Genomic DNA, 14,420 nt, shown 5'->3' on the forward strand with positions numbered 1-14,420 from the left:
CTGTATTGTAAACCTCATTTGGATAACTGCAAACAAGTATCAACTGATTTGTAATTAGTGCGTAATGCTGCTGTTTTTTAATGTGAAATGAGCCCAGAATAAAATGAATATATAAATGTATATATGTGTGTTTATATCATTTTTTTAAACTTATTTGGCATTTTTTGCCCCTTCATCATGTTTTTAGTGGAATCTCGAAGTCCTTATGGGCATTTTTGGCCCACCTTGGTTTGACAACACTGACCCTTGCATGTTTGCTATAGCAGCAGCCCAGAGAAGCATAATTCTATGTTAAGATCCAAAAGCTAATATCTCATAACATTGAGTATGACCATGTGCCTTACTTTTTAACAAGTAATTTCAAGTGTGGGAACAAAGTTGGCTGCGGCCCAGGAGGTACGGGTAGTCCACAGGGTTGGGGGTGCAAACCCTGGCTCCTGCTGTCCACATGTCAAAGTGTCCTTGGGCTAGACCCTAATCCCCAAATTGCTCTTGGTGGGCATGGCAGCAGCTTCGTGGTAGCCTGCTGTCATCAGTGTGAATGGGGGCATGAGAGACGTTTTAAAGCGTTGTAGATAAAAGTGCCATTTAAGTACAATCCACTCACCAGGTTTGGATTGTCAAAAACCAAATTCTTCAGCTAAAATTGTAATTGGCAGTTTTTCAAATGCAAGAACGCGCTTTCATTTATCATTGAGTTATAATAATTACTATAGATAATTACAGAATATCCCTTACCCAACTCCTACTACAATATATGAGGGATTAAACTCAACAGTGTGGGCACCCAAGCATCACATCCATACTGTTAACATCTCATTCCAAAACAGAGGAAATTAATCGGCAGCTACCACAGAATCCCCTCTGCTGGGAGGACTTTTCACAAGATTTTGGAACCCGCCTGCAGGGATTTGCTCACATTCAGCCACATCGCATTAGTGAGGTCGAGCACTGGTGTTGGGTGATAAGGCCTGGTATTCAATGGGCTTTAGATCAGGCCTCTTTGAGGAAGTTCTTCGGCACCAAACTCAGAAAACCATTTATTACCTCACTTTTTGACTACAGTCTTATAGAAAACAGGAAAGGGACTTTCACAAACCTTGGCCTCAAAGTCAGACAGAACACTATCTGCATGGTAAGCTGTAGCATTAAGATTTCTTTTATATTGAAAAAACCCAGGCTACAAAACTCGGCCTTGCACCAATAATTCACAATGTGCAAGACATGTCTGCATAGTTCTGGCCATTCAGTGTATATTTTTTTAAATCTATATGCATTCATTATTTGATACACTTAAAAATGCAACCACTGCAATGCATTGATGGAACTGTGAATGACTGCGGTGTACTCATAGTTTGTACATGGGATGTTATGAGATCCACAGAGGCCCGCTCTCCGCTTGTAAGTGGATTTTCTGTGTGCTCCATTTTTGTGAGGATTGTTTATTGGCAGCCCTCACCGTCTCAGCAGTTCCAGCTGTGATAGATGAGCCAGGTGGCGCGCTCTAGTGCAAGGAGAGAGAGAGAGAGAGAGAGAGAGAGAGAGAGAATTGCTGCTCCATCATTTCTCATGACCTTACCTGGCTGATTATGCTGCTGCAGATCCCTGCCTGCCATCACTCTAACAAAGCAGCCTCATTTGCATAGACTCACTTAATGATCAAATTTTCTCACCATGGCACTGAAAAGTATTGCATGGTTTTTCTGCAAAACTGACTTGACCAATAATGTGAGCTTTGTGTGTTTTCTTGTGCAATAAATGTCTCATGATGTGTGTAGAATTGTTAATGTGCTATCAGAAAAAAAATCGGATGCCGGCTACAAGATGTGATTAAGATGAAGAACTTGAGAGAGGCATCTTGGATGACAAAGTGGTTGGGTTTTTGCCGATTCCTCCTCTACGGTTGCTGACTGGCTGTCGGTTAGAGCCTTGCCTGTGAGATCAGATAACTGCAGGGAGGAGAGAGTCTGCCAATCAACAGCAGCCACAGACACTTTGTTCTGCAGGGATGTGGTACTATAGAGCTGGAGAGGGTATAGAGAAGACAGCAATATTTCAGCAACACTGGGAGGCTTTCCTTAGGGAATGCTTGCTTCATAAATATATATTCTTACACCAGTTCATATGGATTTACACCATGGTAACAGAGCTAGGGGACTGATAATTGGCCTCACAGCTCTGATTTAGCATCCTCATCAGTGTTCTAAATGAACACTCACGGTTGGAAATGCTGCTAGTTTTATTGTCTGGAGAGCAGCTCATTTTCCTTCTAAAGGACAATCCACACCACAAGCCAATTTTTCTGTGTGTCTGCAGCAATATCTCCAAAACATTACAATTATGTACTTATATTTTGCAACCAAAAAACACATTAATACAAGAAGGAAGTAAATAAATATTTTGGCCAGATTTTATTTATTATCAACACAATAAGGACACAGAAAAAACATATTCAAAACATATTTAATTTGTTTTCCCTTCAATATCTGCTGGTGGCAAGTAAGGCATGATTGATGTAAGAGCCAAAACTGCCTATAAATAATAGTTTGTTATTATGTGCATATTGTTATGTAGGACTGTTAAATTGAATTATTATGATAATTCTGTTTATTGTTATGGGGAATTATGCCTTTGATGTTTGGATAGTGGGTTTATGTTTCAAAATATGTGTGAGACTTTGTTATCACATGTTATATAAGTGAACCCAGGGTGCTAGCAGAAACAAACGTGAATATATGGTGTAGAAGAAAGTCATCTAAGGTACAACTGCTTCACACAAATCCCATAACAAATATCATATAGTGCAGCAGGCTATTCTCATAAACCAAACGTACAAACAGTATAGCCACAAAGAGTTAAGCACTGTAATTCATAATCTTTACACATATTCAGTCTTGAATAAAGTATGTGAAAGCAGTACTTGAGTAAAAGTACAAGTATCTTAAAAGAACAGGACTTATGTTGGTAGAAGTTATGGTTAACTTTCAGAATGTTACTTGAGTAAAAGTCTTAAAGTATCTGGTATTTACTGTACCTAAGTATAATAAGTAATATATTTTATGATATTACATGCATTTAATTATTTGTGACTTAATGTAACAATATTCAGGGCTTCCACGCGTTCTTGAACGTCGCACGGCGTAAAGCATACGGCACAGAGGTGTGTTTGGGGTGTGTACAAACCCCTTTTTGCTGGTTTAAAGGCGGGGGAAAAGGGTCCATGCGCCAGGCACATGGTTCAAAATGGTTGTACTTAGTGTCTTCATTAATCACAGGTGTCTTTTTGGTATGATATTTAATAAACCAATCAGGGCAATCTCCCATTCCTTTTAAAAACTAAGGCGCGTTTGCACTTTGGCGCATTGCTATTGTTCAGTTCAATTCAATTTTATTTATAGCATCGGATCATAACAACCATTATCTCAAGACACTTTACAGATATAGGTGGTCTAGACCACATTCTATAATTCACAAAGACCAAACCATTCTAGTAATTCCCCCGAGAGCACTGTGCACGAGCCTAGTCACATTTTACTAACGCGCTTATTGAAATAAAAAGGAAACGTTATTGAGTTTAGACCAGGCTTTTGTTGGTCATTGATTCAATCACTTTAAAGATAGCAATTTGCCAAGAATGCACCTAAACACACCTGCACATTCGCTATTTAAACATCATGGGTGCTGGATGGGACTTTGACAACTGCGTTGGTTAAACTAGGAAAGATGTCTTGCGTCTTTGTTCTCCCACAATCTGCGACCACTATCACACACCATAACACTTTGCTTCCTGGAGAGGAATTAAAGTTGCCAGTGAACATAATCCCGGCCAAAATGTATTAGACAAAAACATATTGTAGTTGTATTAAGACCTTTTCAGGAGACAGGGTTGTTCTGCAGTTTGTTTTATTTCACTCGTCCGTCTCATAGAAAAGATTTTTTAATTAACTATGTCTACAGGGATCGATCAAAGTTTCCACAGCTTCACTAAGAGCTTTCCTGGTCATTGACATGAAGCCTCGAGGATGAAATCAATGAATCGAAACTGCACCCTTTTTCTGACCACATGTAGTCTTCTTGAAGACAGTCATGTCCACGGCACTGATCAATAATTTAGATGCTGTTTCTGACATAACCTGGTAAAGTCACTGTGGTCATCGCCAGCTGCCATCTTCAACCAAGTGACAGCCAAATGGAGGTTGATACTTGACCAGCTTTCATCAGAATCATCAAAACAATTGGAGAGAAGCTTATTTGACACATTGTCAGTGATGGGATCAGAGAGAGTGCAATGCTGCTTTTTAGTTGTTAATAATAGCAATGTTCTTGAATTTCCTCTTGGGATCAGTAAAGTATCTATCTATCTATCTATCTATCTATCTATCTTGCAGTTTTTATTGTATTATGTACGTCCATGTAGTATCTGAAAGCTTGTCTGCATGGGGCGTAAAGACATCAATAACAACACATCAGAAACAATGTTGGATTCAAAATATTCAAAATCAGCTTTGTAAATGTTTTACGGGGAAAGAAAAAGGTTCAACAAATGTTCACTCAGGGATACACACAGTGCATGTTGGTGAGTAACACTGAATGTAAACAGAACTTCTGTTTGTTTACAAGAAAAATCCAGAGGGCACCTTTAATGAGCAGCGGCGGAGTGCAGTGAGTGCTTTGGAGACACTTTTTGCTCTTGCCTCCATACAGGCTTGACAAGATTACTGGGGCAGTAGGCAGCCTGATATCAGGACCTGCACCCACTACTCACACAAAATTGCTATAAGCATGTTGTGCATTTTAATAAGTGACAGTTATTAGTGTCATATAAAAAAAACTACAATGAATAACCCTATTAGTCAAAAATGTGTTTAGTTTTTAGTAAAGATGCAAATAAAACAATTATCTATTACAGCAGTTCTACTTGTTTACCTTTGTGCGGTGGAACTGCCTAAAGGGGTTTTCATACTGAGGGAATTTTGCCAGAGATAAAAGTAGATTCAGTAAAGTAAAATCCCAACAGCAGCATCGAGGAGTGAAAGTAGTGCTCAGTGGGTGCCTTGTTTATCAGAGCATTATATCCCTCCACAGGTCTGAGTGGCAATGTGCTATTATGTTTGAAGGGAGGGCAAAACAGTGTTGCATTTTACGATGTGATTAGATAAGGTATCAAACTGTTTATATGATGCAAGCTTCAACCAAAGCACACAAGCAGGCGAGTTTCCAGAGTTATTTATTATTGGTGGCAGCAGTGTGGAGGACTGTAAGTCTTTTAAGATTTCAGTACACTCCAGAATATGAAACGGTTCCTCTGCTGTCAAATATTGTGTTTGTCAGTGTTTGTGCCAGAAGCTGCAGCAGTGCACCACTCTTTTATTTATTGTACAAATTACAAGAGCAGGGTTCGGGAGAAGACCAGGGATTTGATTTATATTGTATTCAAAATGTTTTGTCAGCAGTAATGGTGAATATATTAGAAAAATAGTGTAAGGCTGAATGTGGGTCATGAATAGTGTGTTTTACTAACAGAGAAACATAAATCACAGAGGAAATCCTTCTTCTTAAGGACAGTCTTAAATTTCTGTTCGTAATCGATTTTGATGTTTTTTTCATTTCTAGTGTTTCTGACAAAACTAGTGCAAATTGTTAATCTGGAGCAAAGACCACAAGCAGGGTAGTTCTGGGGTTTGTTTGTAAGGCTACGTCTCATGTCGTCAAATTGCATCCACGTTTCCTTCACTTGCTTTCCTTCCACACGTCTTAGTTCGTTCCTCTGAGGAAGCATTGCGAGGAATTCATGCGAGGGGAGAGGAAAGGCGGAAATGAAGCGGACCAGAGCGACTTTCCAGTTCAACCGAGGAGTGGGGAGCAAGAAGGAGCTATCAAATAAAAGACATTGGATTCAGCCTTCGTGTTGTGGGATGTGCCTCTCCCTCATTCCTTGCATTTCAAATGTTTCCCTTCTCTGTTTGTTTGTCTTGTGTGTCTTTAGGCCTCGTTCGAGATTTGCCAGGCTTGTGCAGAATCAATCACTGGTGAATCCACGCAGGTTTAATTTGTGTCTCCAACTTGCTCTGACGTCATGCTCACGTGGGCAACGATAACCTCCCAAGATCAAGGCGGCCGAAGGCTTTAAAATCAGCCAAAGCAGCTGCTTTCCACCGACTGCAGTGTGTCTGGGAAACGCTTGGCTCTCAGCGTATCTAAGAGCTGATTGGTCGAGAATCGACTCAACATGATGACGTTATTTATAAACTTTTTTGTTGTTTTTGAATTGGAGGGGTTTAAATTGTTGATTGTCAGATTTGAAGGCTTATTCTGTACAGAACACATTGTGTGTGTGTGTGTGTGTGTGTGTGTGTGTGTGTGTGTGTGTGTGTGTGTGTGTGTGTGTGTGTGTGTGGCTGATGGTGACGTTTAGACTAAATCCGTTCAGATCACGGATCACCTACACATTCTGTTGTTCATATTACATATAGTATACATATTAACAGATCGCCGGTAGAGCATTTCCACTCTGTCTTTAAAAAAACAACTGCAGACTGTGTACAACGTCATGTGTGGGTTTGATAAGATTGTATCTAATCTGCTGCAGCAGCCTCCTCTCGTCCACTTTACATGCCACAGCTCATCTTGAATGAGCCTTTTGTCTGTGTCTGTGGGCGTGGCACATCCCTCACTCTTTTCTGATTGCTGCCAAGCTGATTTACTTTCTCCAAGCTCCACACTTGAAGGCCATCCACTCATTAAGCTGTGTGTACCCTGACTCTACACTCCAGTCTTTGCCAGATCATTTGGTTCACCAATGTGGTACTAATGCTACCACAAGTAAGAACATTCCTTGTGTTTGGTTGTGCTCTTGATTAATTTTGTATGTACCTGTGCTTCAGGTCCATTTTCCCCCAGTGGTCTCTGCCTGGCTCTCCCAGCATCTCACCAGTTTACTTCCCAGCTGATAGCTGTGCTTTCTTAGACAGCCCTGCTCCACTGCAAACCCCTACACATCTCTCCAAACTCTCACTGCATCCACTTCAAAAATAATACTGCTTGTGAACTTTTGCAAATCCCACTCTGAGTCCTTCTTCTGGGACCAAAATCTACTTCATACAACAGCTACAAACTATTATTATATTGTAGTATGTTATTGCAGTATATGTGTATTTTTCTGTCAAGCTTTCACTGGTTTCATAAAACTTTTTCTTGCGTGTTGGATTTTTCCTTGACAATCTATCATTGTTAAGGTCACCAAAAATGTAGTTTTAAGCATGACATGATGCCCAATTTATTGGTGATGAATGTCAGTAAATTCAGCGTTCTCTCCAACACAAATATCTAGAGATTAATTGTGTTTTTATGTGAGAGAGTACGTGTGAATTTTCTGGAGCTGGTCATCTAGTCTGTTGAAAAAAGATGAGGAGAGTAAATGTACGGTGAATTTATGACATACAGTATATTAAAACATAATGAAATGATTTGTCTTTTTTATCAGGACCTGGAATTGAAATATACCAGACATAAGTGAGGACATCAAGTTGATTAAGTTAATTGAAACCTTAACTCATGTCTGAGCCATTTTTTCCAATATTTGGTTTGCTTGGTCTCCTTGTGTAACAATGCTTGTATTACTTCAATCCTGTGATGCACAATCAAGACACATAGTGTTTGGGAGAACCTGGGCTATCAGGATTTGTATGCCACAGGGATGTCACCTAAATGTATGAATTTTTATATGACTATAAAGATGAAAGAAAAGACAAAACATCAATTCAATCTTACAAAAATGTATTGAAATCACACAGTGAACAATATTAACTAGAGCTTTTGGCTTTGAAAGTTGTTTTCCCAAACAAAAATATAAAACTATTTAGTTTTTTCTATAAAAGTCCATATGCTTCTATCCGAAAAAGTAAGTTTACTCATTTCAGTTCATTTTCCATCTGCATTTAGAAATCACACTTTATTCTTCCCTTTGCAAATGCTCATAGAACTGGGTTTACAACAAGTAGCCACTATTTTCCAATACACACACACACACACACACACACAAACAGAATACAAGGCCCACCTCGCTAGGCTTTTCAGTTGGCTGACTAAACACCCTTTTAGTTGACAAACTGCATGTTATTAGTCCATCAGTCAGCGCCGTCTTGGATCCTGGATGAACAGAGCAGAGGATTCTTATTTTCATACATAACAACAACTTAATAGCCATTCAGTAGTGGATGTATCGCTCTGGAAGTACTCAACAGAGTCCCCGAAAAGTCACGGTTTTCCCAGCCAGATTACTAAACTACTGGAAGGGCTACAAAGACCCAAGACAAAAACATATTAATGATAATTGATGATTGATAATGATAGATTAAAAAAGCTTCTGGATGGCCTACAATTGTCAGAGGACCTTGATAAAACAGTTACTTTCTCTGCTTCTAATCAACAACAAAACTAAGTCTCTACACTGTATTGATCTGGAGATATTAAATATGACATCATACCATGTAGTTGTATTTGGTAGACGACAGCGTCGACTTTAGGGGGTTGCATAGACATTGCTGTAGTTGATTATTTTACCTTTCTAGGCTACTGTAATTTCCTCCAGTGAATCTGTAAAAGTCATATATGTTAAATGACACAAACGTTAAACATCATATACATGTAGTCAAAAAAGGTATGAAAAAGAATAGCGGAAATGGTTGAAGAGAATGTTGCCAACACGTACCCCAGGGACTGAGTGAGGTGAGCTGTGCATAGCACCATCTGTGCTGGGGAAGGAACAATGATCAGCGTTCATAGATGTTAAAGCATAATATGGCAGCAGTCTGGTTCTTTTCCTGAAAAACACAACAGCTAGAAAACACCGCCACTTTTTCATTTTGTATATACAGTATATTCGCGTACAAAATGTCTTTTATGCAACACAAAATCATGTCCTACATGAGGAACCTTTCTGATGTCCTTTTATTCCTTGATTGTTCATTCATAGTTTCACAAGTTAAATCCGATCTAGGTGGACTTGTTCTTTCTAAAGTCCTTTGAGATATGACTTTTAAAGTAAGGCTCCACGTTATTAATAAATCTCCACATGACAGCTTTGTATCTTTGTTCTCGCTTTTAAGTTGTTTTCATGTCCAGTCCCCTTTAGAGTTTGTGGTCTTTTCCAAACCACTGCAAATTAATCACAGGGTCTCATGTAAAAAACAAAAAACAATTTGTTTCTATTCTGTATTTGTTTGTTGATCATTTGCTATGTGAGCTGTTACATCATTAGTTTAATTTTTGCAAATGTTTTTGCTGGTCACAATCTGGTTTGTGAACATTTCCAAGCGAAATAGCAATAAACCCAGGTGTACATGAAATGTTTTGATGGCAGTGGAAGGGGCTCATGTGCATTCAGTGTCTGGAGTGATGCTTTCACATTGTGGTTTGACTAATCTTCAAATGAAGGCTTGTTGCACATCTGTTAGTGCTTTAGTTTAAGAGACATCATGCAGAGATTCATATTTACAAGTTTGATTTGTTGAGTGGAAGAATGATGATTGTTTTCACACCTTGTGGTTGCTAGGTTTCTAAAGTGGAAAGTGCTTTGTGGGTGAACACAGAACAGACAAACTAATCTATTCTTCCTCACCATATGGCTCAATTTCCCAGAACAATTTAACCAGGATCTGTTTTTCTATTATGATATCTGTTACCTACCCAACGACATAATGTCGTTGGCAGACCAGACAAAACACAAATAAATCATTATATAGAATTAGTTAGATGTACTTAACCTCTTCTACTGTGAGAGCTCAATCAACAAAGGGGGAACCACCTGTTTAGGAAGTGCTGTTGTACCACAATCATCTGTGTGCAATCAAGGTGTGACGAGTAAGCTTCATCTGTGTGTCAAAGTAAAGGGTTTTTAATACTTTACACCATAAGTCTCAGTTATGTAAATAGCTCGTAATGCCTCTATTCAAACATGATAGGACGATTATTGATCGAGCTGCAATGCTCGTACTTGTTTGGCATCTGGTACACAAGATGGAGCGCTGCTGAAAACAGCAATGTTTGAAGCAATCATTCAGTTCCAAAGAATAGTTAAAAATAACTAGACATTTATAGCTCTGATTTAATCTCTATTTTAATTGCTCACATAATAAGGGTTTTTATAGATTTGCATCCTGTAAAGCTGTTGGCATGAATGAAAGTTGAAAATGTGCTGTGGAGGTTTTTCAGAATTCAGCACTTTGAACTCTGCACAGCAGGGGCAGAACCTGGCCCTCATTTATCAACCTAACGTAGAAACAGCGCAGACAAGAGCGCAGAAATCCTCTGACAATAGGCTTCACGTGGGATTTATGAAACGTTTGCATCACACCAATCAGAGCATGAGAATGATCGTAAATTGATAAATGCAGGGGCTGGAAACAATCGTAATCTGGCTACACTTTTCAGAGGTGGAGATTGAAACTCCAACATCTCAGTTTAAATTGCAGTAACGTGTGCACGCTACTATTTGGCAGCCTAAAAACTGGTATTAGGCTGTAGAAAGAATGCGGAATAGAAAGAGATCACTGATACGCTCAACAGTGTTTCCGTATTAAATTGGACTACTGAAGTTTATATAATTTATACATCCTTGACATATGTATGCTATACTTCTAATAGTAATATAAAGACTTATATTGCAATCTCTTAGGCCTACATGTAGGTGTACCTATATTTGAATAAACGCACGGTAGCAGAGTTTATACCGTTTACGTTTCTTTTTATTTTACTCGTTTTTGTGAGTCAGAGCCAGGCAACAGCTGTGAGGGAGAGTGTGTGTCCTCTGGAGGCAGCATAGAGCCCAAAAGGACGCCGACTTGGCTAATTCCCTGTGAACAGGTAAGCATTAGCTTCCAGCTAATTTATCACGGCTACTAGGGACCAAGGGCGGACTGGCCATCTGGCATATTGGGCCCTTTCCTGGTGGGCCAACACGTTTTTTTAATTTTATTTTTGTCCGGCCCATGAACCAGCCCATACAAGTGGTAGGCCCGGATCAGTGGCCCATTGGTTTTTCAATTGACACTGGGCTGGCTCAAAACACTTTAGGCTAGGTTTTCTGTCTCTACACGTACACCTCCTACTTTTAAAATGAAATGGACTAGGCCATAACAGTGTGCAACGTGAAAGATAAACACAGTGACATAAGAACTGGGAAGTACACAAACAGAGACGAAGCAAGGCGAGTCTAAACGCAAAAATGAAACAAAGTTACCCAAACAGCTCAAATAAGAGAAAAGACGTATTTGGCAACGCTGCTTAAGATGACAAACTTTTTTACAGCTACTGTTGGGGATAAAGAAAGGAACAACAACGTTCAAAGCACTGAACATGCCGCTAAAGCAGCAGCAGCTAGCTGTGAAGTAGCACTAGGTGTTGATAACATTAACCAAGACATTGAAGAGGACATCGTTTCTTTAAACAGCACCATCTTTGGGATTTCTGCCCGCATGCTGTTTCGGATGTGCATCTGCCAGGCAAGAATAGTGATAGAGATCATGGAGAGGAAACGCAAAGGAGGTGCAAAGACGTTAAGTAAAAAAAAAAAAAAACAGGCAGATGCTGCTAAATTGGCAGACATGTTTTTGGCAGTAGCAGGACCTTCGTCAGCTCCTGTGGCTGATGATAGTGAGGGTGGTGATGGTGTCAGCTGCATGCACAGTGAGGAGGAGACTCAGGAGGAGAGGGACAGAGATGAGTGAGTGAGAGTATTACAACGGTAAGCAAAACTCCACTTAAAACACTTTGCCCCCTGAGCCAAAAACAAGTAGTGGACAAACTGTTGATGATAACACTACAACAATGACAGAAGTAAGCATGCTATACTGTATGATTGCATAAGTCTGGCTATATGCGTGTGTATCTGAGTCATGACTGATGAAGTTCTCATTGTTTCATTATTACAAGGCTATATTAGCTTACTTTCATTAAACAAAGGAGCCTACATCTTAATAATAAGCTTTAATGTCTGCATTGGTACTCAAAAACTCATGATAGACCTTTTCAAATTAAAGCACAAGGCCTCTTCAGTTGTGAAATGATAAAATATATACATATTAATAAATGGCACTTTTTAATGTGTCAACTCTCACTGATTTTTTCTTACTCATTATATTGTGTTAGTAGTTTTAAGGAGTAGGAGTTGGTATGCACATTCAGAGGAGCACAAGGACGTGTGGTCTTTGTGATCTCATGTGGTGGGCCGGTCTGGGCCAAAATGCCAGGGCCAATCTATGGTGCCAGTTCATCCCTGCTAGGGACAGCCATTTTATGTCATTTCAACATTTGTGGACTCACATTGAATTATATAGCTAAAGTACCCAAGTTGGTCACTTGCAAAAACAAATCATAAAAAAAAAAAAAAATTCTAAATCGTCACATACATTTGACAGTGAAATTCAATTACAAAGCATTATGAGCAGTGGACAGCTATACATACAGCATCCAGGGAGAAACTTATGGTTCATTGTCTCCGCCCCTTGTACCCTGGTTGATGTGGATTCAATCTCCCAAAACGACGTAGACGACCACTCTATTCACTGCCGCAAGGTAGCGGTTTAATCATGTGACTGTTCTAATTAAGGTTACAGGCGCTGTTTTCAACCTGAGTAAACATTGTGAAACATACTGGTTAGGATATGTACAACGTGAGGGATTGGCTTAAAATAACTGACAGAAAAACCCCTAAAATCAGGATGTAACGTGACGTCATCATGTCACGTGCTGAGGTCCGTAAAACTCGGTCAATTTCACAATGACAATTGGATTTTGGATACACACAGGACACAAGGTCTGTTTTTACACAACTACAGTTTTTGGTGGGTATAACCAAGTGGAACACCATGAAAGCCTCTAGGGGATACTGTTCAAAAGTGTGCACTATTATCCCCATGTGTGTGTTTCACTGTCTCTCAGCAGGCTTTCTTTTCTCGCCATTCAAAACAGGCTTAAACACTCTTGCCCTTCGACTTGCTCGGATGCTCACATGCTGTTGCCCTAGTTTGTTTAAAGCATGCTAAAGCTTTAAAAGATAGACAAAGTTCCCTCAATAAAGCCCAAAAAACTGTGCTGTGGGGATGCTTCCCTGCTGCAAGCCCTGGAGGGATTGTGAAGGTGGGTGAATGAATGCAGCAAAACACAGACAAAAAATACCTGGTGAAAAAACCTGCTGCAGTCTGACAGAGATCTGCCACTTGGGAGAAGATTTATTTTTATAGCAAGACAACAAGCCCCAACAAGAAAGACGCACAAAAATGGCTCCAATACAACAATGACCTCAATTTAACTCAGAAGCTGTGGCTTAAATTGTTCAATCACAGTCCTCATTATACTTTAGGGAGGTAAACACAGAGACTCAAGGCCTTTAACTGCTGCCAAAGGTGACTCTTAATATTGATGTAGAGTTTTATTATTCATGCAATCATTTACTTTTCATGTTTATACACTATACTGTTTGTTCTCAATTCAGATAAATTTGAAGATGCATCGTTTCTTTTTTGTTGAGAAGTGTCAAAAATCATGATGTCTTCTTCATCAACTGTATTGAAATATCAACTCACATATATATTTGCAATCAAAAAAGTTATAAATCATGTCTACAAGTTGTAATTTCTACTGTAGTGTGTGTATAAGTATGCACATAAGTTATTATTATAAATGTGCAAAAGCCAAATACTCTCAAGTTTGCTGGCACTTCACTGCGTTCTTGTAAATCTCTCAATCTGACAGCAGCTGGCTCCTCTTCAGCTCCTTGATTATCATGGATATGAAACATTGTGCTGCAGTGTAATCACCATGGGTTAATGTTACAGGACACTCATTTACTGTACAGGATAGTACAGGACTCTGTGCAGGTCAGTCCAGTTCCCCCACACTTAACTGGGAAAAACACTGCTAATGCTGTGAGCTTAATGCGAATCGTAATGCATATAATGCATGCTGTAGCATAAGGACTCAAACTAAGGAGCCTACTCCAAACTCCAAGTTCATGTCATATGCAAACAGAGGTGTTCAAAAAGGTTTTGATTTCTATATATCTGTAAAACACAGGGGGAAAAATGAAAGACCAAAAGCCAACATGATTGTAAAAATCACTTTGACACTGTTTGAGTGGCCAAAAACTGGACTGCGTTGTTTTAATTAATGATGGAGGAAGTACTCCGACCTTTTAAAGTAAAAGTAGTATTACCTCAGTGTAAATTTACTCTGTTTTGAAGTGTATGTAATATCTTAAATAAAAGTACTAAAAGTATCAGCACCAAAATCTTCTTGTAAAGTATCAAAGTAGGCCTAGTTATTAAACAGGATGGCACAATTTAGAATAATATATATTATATTATGGACTCATGGTTGTGAATACAGTCATGTGCAAGCATACATTCTAGTGAAGGTGGGAG

Source organism: Etheostoma cragini, chromosome 11 (genome assembly GCF_013103735.1).
Source record: "Etheostoma cragini isolate CJK2018 chromosome 11, CSU_Ecrag_1.0, whole genome shotgun sequence".
In the NCBI taxonomy this organism is placed as follows: domain Eukaryota; kingdom Metazoa; phylum Chordata; class Actinopteri; order Perciformes; family Percidae; genus Etheostoma; species Etheostoma cragini.